This window comes from Bactrocera neohumeralis, unplaced genomic scaffold (assembly GCF_024586455.1).
Source record: "Bactrocera neohumeralis isolate Rockhampton unplaced genomic scaffold, APGP_CSIRO_Bneo_wtdbg2-racon-allhic-juicebox.fasta_v2 ctg5436, whole genome shotgun sequence".
In the NCBI taxonomy this organism is placed as follows: domain Eukaryota; kingdom Metazoa; phylum Arthropoda; class Insecta; order Diptera; family Tephritidae; genus Bactrocera; species Bactrocera neohumeralis.
Window position 1 is genome coordinate 152 of NW_026092365.1, and position 6,799 is coordinate 6,950.

The 6,799-nt window shown below is 29.6% G+C and overlaps 1 long non-coding RNA gene across 1 annotated transcript; it reads left to right on the forward strand.

Annotated features, from left to right (window-relative positions):
* The first annotated feature begins 864 nt into the window (after positions 1 to 864).
* On the forward strand, positions 865 to 1,563 carry LOC126767325 (uncharacterized). Its single transcript, XR_007669068.1, has 3 exons — positions 865 to 915; positions 985 to 1,047; positions 1,259 to 1,563. It is a non-coding gene; the product is annotated as an uncharacterized LOC126767325 (long non-coding RNA).
* The last annotated feature ends 5,236 nt before the right edge of the window (positions 1,564 to 6,799 follow it).

Below are 6,799 nucleotides of genomic sequence, written 5' to 3' on the forward strand. Positions count from 1 at the left end.
ATTTTTTTTAAAAGTAATTTTATTTTTTTTAAATTTTTAAAAATCTTTTTTTATTTTATATTTTTAAAAATTAAATTTTTCCCAAATTTTTTTTTTTTGGGGGTTTTAAAAACCCTTTTTTTTTTAAACGGAAATTTGTGTTTTTAATATTTTTCCTTTTTATTTTCTTTTTTAAAAAAATTTTTTTCTTTATTTTTTTTTTTCAGATTTTAAATATTTTTAAATTAAATATATTTTTATTTATATAATTAATAAATTTTTTTGTAAACATAAAAAAAAAATAAAATAAAAATTTTGAAAATTAAAAGTTTGGTTTAATGAAATTTTAAAAGTAGGGAATCAAAAAATGCAACCCTGCATCAACTATTAAAAAGAAAAATGCAACCCTGCATCACCGTCGATTGGGATATTAGAGCAGGACAGATATACTTTTATATGACCACTGCTGAATCGGGCGCAACAAAGATGTCTGATCACATGTATACAGCCGTGAGGGTGATAAAATATTTGCCAGGCTTAAGAAACATTCTATATGTTTACCACCATGTTACCCGCTAATTATCTGGCGTTTTACCCGCTCATGGTTGGCAGGGTATACATTTACTTATATACATGCACATACATATATCGAGAACAAACCCTGCCAACCACGGCTACCCGCTTGAGACAAATATTCCAATACAACTACACATTTTTTCTTTATACACTAACACCAACACATTTTCGGGTTATTTTTATTTACCTAAATGCGATGAAAAAAGTTTCTTTCATCTCTTGATTTATTTGAATGAGTGCGAAGGAGAACACATTATTGTCAATAGTGACAATGAAATCCCAAAAGGGTAATAAAAACGATTGATAGCCGCATGTCGTTCGTGATCGTACCATCGTAAAGGAGGCTCGTACGACAAGAAGGTAAGTAAATGAATTTTATGTGATTTTTTAACAATATTTTGAAACTAATTACTTCATTTATTTTTATAGCAATGGAAATTGGAAGTAGCAGCAGCAGCTATATCATCAGAAGCGGCAAATATCAATTGTTAAGTAAGTACTTATGTGAAAAAAGTGTGTGTACTTTGAAATTGGACTGCGCAGTCCAATATAATTACGCAAAAATAATGTACATACATACATACGTATATGTACATATGTATTGTATGCGTTTAAGGCGGCCTGCACAATCCAAAATAATATGTGAAAACAAATGTTTGCTTTATATTTTAAATAATCGGATAATATTATTCTTTTATTTCAGATTTTATCACTATTTAATTAATCTTTGCTTTCAGAGAAAATTAATTTTTATTTAATATATTTTATTCTGTCAGATAATATTATTTTTTTTTTACAGATATTATTATCATTTTATAAAATTAATCTTTCTTTTTCTTTTAGATATTACAAATTCAATGTAATTATTATTTATTTTCAGGTGTTAATAATATTTATTTTATTTTCAGGTATTTGTCTTTAATAATATTTGTCCACTCTTTTATTTTCAGGTATTAATAATCTTTATTTTATTTTCAGGTATTTGTGTTTTATAATATTTTTCCACTCTTTTATTTTCAGGCTGTAATAATTCCTTTCTTTAATTAATCTTTTTTCAGATATTAATTATTTTTTGAAATTAGACATATTTTTATTTTTATTTAAATTATAATAAATTTTATGTATAAATGTAAAAAATAAAATAAAATAAAAATTTTAAAAATTAAAATTTCTTTTAAATTTTAAAAGTAGGAAATGCAACCCTACATCAGCTGTTTAAAATGCAACCCTGCATCAGCTATTTAAAAAGAGAAAATGCAACCCTGCATTACCTGTCGATTAGGGATATTAAAGCAGGACAGATATACTTTTTTATATGACACTGCTGAATGAGCGCAACAAAGATGTCTGATCACATGTATACGTACGTGAGTAGGTAAAATCTGCCAGGCTTGAAACACTCTGTTGTTTACCACCATGTTACCCGCTAATTATCTGGTGTTTTACCCGCTCATGGTTGGCAGGGAAGTGTCTGTTAATTTTCTTCTCGCGGTCTATCCGTACTGCGAACTTATATACATATGTACACGCGTACTTATGCAGAAGTACATACGGGCGTATTATATATAAGTACATACATACATACATACGAGAAAACACCACATCTGAAAAAATATACCCCGGGTACAATTTAAATAAAATAACAATTTTCTCAAAAAACAAAAATAACATCGCCACTGCTTTTGCCGCTGTCAATTTATTAAAAAATATAATCAAAACTTGTATGATTAATCGTCACATATCGTAAATACATTTTTCAAAGACCACATTAAAAATATACATATAATGTATAAGTTGGTTTTTGATTAATTTCAAAACAAGCAGGATTTTATGATCTTGTTCGTCACATATGTAAATACTCCCTTTGGTTTTGATCAACAAAAACAAGCAGGATTAAAAACATAACTGCTGACTATGTACATAGATCCCAGTGATTTCAACAGAGCCCATTTGGTTTAAAAATGAAAATATATACAACAAAAATGATTTGTTTTCTTGGGAAATGCGGTTGTGCAACTAAAATAACAAAATAAAATTAATCAAAATTAAAATTGAATACTAGTAAAGCACATAATCCGAAACAAAAATAAAACAACTCTTATTTGTTTTATCGGGGCATCTACAAAAAATCTATGTCTGTTAACTGTATTGTGTAAAATTTTGATCATATAAGATCTTATCGCAAACTCCTTCGTATGCCATATATCGTACTGGTAAGCTGTCACTTCCAGTATGACAGCGCAGTTTTCATTTTCTGAAAATTTCGAAGAGGCAACATATCCCATTTGCACATATGCCGACGGCATTTTCATTTCGGTAATATGACAATTAGAAGAGCGAGTATTAAGACGGGTGTGTTATATTATAAAAATACAGTACATTTTCAGAATAACATTTTTCAAAAATTAATATTTAGTTTAATATTGTCGATTTCTTACAGAAAAAATTATGCAAATTGGGTTGCTGGGAATAAGCGAAATCTTAAATTTAATAAATTTTAAATTTATTATTTTAATTGGTATGTAAAATGTATGCCACAATTATTACATAGTAGTCCAAAGATATGAATTCTTATTTTTCCCAGAAATACATTTGCAAAAAAAGGATCTTTATCCTTTGTTATTATTTAATTTTTCCCAGAAATACATTTGTAAATAAAAGGATCTTTATCCCTTTTTTATTTTCCACATAAAAGATTTAAACAGTTCAAGGGCTCAAAACATGCGCTACATCAGCTACCTACCCAAATGCTACCTTCTTAAATGATAAAAATAAATTTTTTTCAAGAGCTCAAAGCATGCTTTTTGTACTCTTTAACCTACCTACCCTACGCTTGCTCAAATGATTATCTCATGATAACAAATGCCCACATACAGTTTTGGCAATGGCAATAGCAATAGAAAGTTGTTGCTACTCAAAATGTACATGTAGTAAGATGAACAACGACGTTTTCAGTTCACTGTCGTGCATTTTTGCAGTATGTCGTCATTTTCATTTGTTCACCACAATTTGAAATACCATTGAAGTTCCAACGCAGTAAAAATGTCCTTTTTCTTTGCACACAACGATGGCGTATTTAATGTTTATCGTGTACGGGCTTGTAACCGATCCATTCTGCGAAAAATAGTTTGATTTTTTATGCGGCTTATGTATGGCGTTGTCGGCGCACAAATCTCATTTACTATCGCGAAATGTGAATTTTTTCGTTAAATATTGTGAGAGTACTTGTTTCGAGGCTTCATTATTAAAATTGATTTTTTGAATTTTTTTGGGAGGGAAAGGATCTTTGATTCGCGCCGGTTTCCAAATTTTTTGTACGAAATCTTTGATATTCTTCGTGTTTTTTTTGTTCGTATGTGCAGTTTTCGGATCTGGCCACATGTCCGTGAGGTCGTACTTGTTGATCGAAAACAAAATTTAAGAGTTCGCTATTTTTACGTTTTCTAGTTAAATGTTCAAAAAAAGTGTAAAATTCTTTTATTAAAAATTGAATAAATAGTGGCTTTTGATCAAAAAAATTTTAGTTTATGCTTTTTATAATTAAAATATTTTAATATTTTTTTAGTTTAAAATTATGCCAATGATTAAATTTCCATCTTTTAGTAAGAATAATCGTAAAATGAAAAACCGAGAAAAAGCCAAATAATATAAAGCGCTATACATACATATAATTTAAGAAAAATAAAACGTTAGAAAATGGATCGATATATGAACGTGCAGAAAAATGTTCCGCTTGCCTGTCGCACATGTTAATTGTGAAAACGAACGCAAATGGACCATCGTGTATGGCAAACGAATTGTATGAACGATGAGCGACGTTGCTTATAAGGCGATTGATTCACGACGACTTTTTGTTGCGGCAAACTCTTGGTTTATAGGCGAGGGGGCGACGAGGAGAGAGAATCTTTGTTCAGCAACTCGCTTTGTGTTCTTTATTCGTAACAGTTCGCTGCGACGTTTTTCGGCATTCGTGTTTTCTTTCGTAGTAATAGCATTTGCTAATTAATATTTTGAATATATTTAAAAAAATTTAATTTCATCTTTTTAAGTAATTTTAAATATGTATACAAATACATTATAATAGTAAAGAAATGGAGTATGACGAAAAAAATCTAATTAATTAAAGATATTGTGAAATGTATGGAGGAAGCCATACAAATTGATTCAGACGATAGTAAAAATGGTTGTATATCTTTGTTTTAATAAATAAAATGTATTTCTTAATTGACAGAGCTAATTAATATATGTGATAAAGTGGCCCAAATACCTATAAGGAAAAAGAAACGACAATGGGTTAAAGTAAAGTGAAAGGGAATGAGAAAAAAACTCGAACAGAGTTGCGCAGCACAAGTTGCTCGTGTGAAGGTAATGGGCGAGAGCAAAAGAGAATTAGCAACAAAAGTTGCCTCATGTAATCGCGGACTTAACAATTAAAACATGTTGTAATTTTCAGTTGACTGCTGAGCTACGAACAGAAAGAATGGACAAATTTAACATTGAAATGCTTATTTCTGAGGTGCAAAGCTACCCGGTTTTGTGGCAGGAGAGCCACAAAGACTTCAAAAATAAAAATATCACTGACAACATATGGTAAAAACTGGGAGAAATATGTGGTTGTTCTGGTGAGTGTTTTTTTATTCATACAAAAATTGATTGTTAACATATTAACATGATAAAACCAAAATTTTAAGTGAATTTAATGTCAAACTCCCACAAATATTCTGTTAATTCATTACGTATATTTAATGCTGTTTGGCTGCTTCTGTTGAAGTTTTGCTATTGTTCTCGATCAACGGTATTTGTTTGAGCGTTAGCATTGTTTATTGTTGTTGTTGTTTGTAAGTAATCAAGATCACTATCGCCATCGTGCTCCCTCACAAAATTGTGCAGTACACAAGCACATTTAATTAAAATAATAGCTGTTCTGTGTTGTTTCAATGGCTTTTGCAAAACGCCATTTACTGATTAATATTCCAAATGCGCATTCAATGCATTTTCTTGCTATTGAAAGTCGATATTAAAATTTTCTGTTTTTCGCATTTTTAAATTGATAGGAGGAAAGGTCTTAACAATATGTTTTTCAGTGGATAGCTTCATCCCCAATCAGAAAATTAGTTAAAATAGTATTTGAGTTTGGCAATGCTTGGGGAAGAGGAACATTCAATTTATCCGCTTCAAGCAATCGAAATAATGTTGATCCAGAAAAATTACCGCCATCATTTTGCTTTCCTCTTTATCCCTTCTATAGTTAGCAAATTTTTTGTCGCATCTGCACACCTTAGTACTACGGAAAAGTAGTGCAAATAATTAAAATAATGGGACCCAGAATTTTCCGGACACTTAATTTGACAGTGTTTGCCATCAATACTGCCAAAACAGTTCGGAAATTTCCAAAGCCTATAGCAGAGAACGTATATTATAGAGAAGGTCCAACAACGGACAAGAGTGTGAACTGTCAAAAGCTAACAAAATGCGATAGTGCATTTCACCACAGTTAGCTAAGAAGGAGAAATCTCAATGGCGCATGTTAAGAGCTGAGCATTTTAATGAAAATTATGCTCAGAAACATGCATTGCTATTACAGACGTATGTTGGCTTTTTGTTTATATTTTTATATGCTCACATGCCATCATGTTAATTGATGTGATTATCATTTTGCGTATTTCTATGAATATATGCATAATTTATATCATTCCAATTAAATTATGCTAATTTCAAAACAATATTTGTAGTTAATGTGCAATTAAGAGTTATTTATTAAAATATTTCTTATGTTTGAAAATATATGTACATACATATGTATTATAATATAAATAATATGTTTCTAAATATAATATACATATGTAAATATGTATATGTATGTATATGAGATACTATCATAATATCATAAAAACTTAATATACATATTACAATAATATGTCACTTAATTTTCATACGCATCTACATATGATCGCATAATTACATATGCACATACATATGTACATATGTAAGAACAATTCAAATTCAAATCGTAATATCATTTATCAGTAAAGTGTATATGCCTCTGCTATATGTGTGGTATGTATGCACATGCATGGATACATGATATACAGTAATGACATTGTCGAACAAATAATGAAAACCCAAACCAAAATACAAAATGAGTAAATTGTAAAAAATGTGGGATGACATTCCCAAAAAAATAAAATAACAACATACTTTATACATACGTTCATATGAGATATGTCACCCGCAAAAAACATTA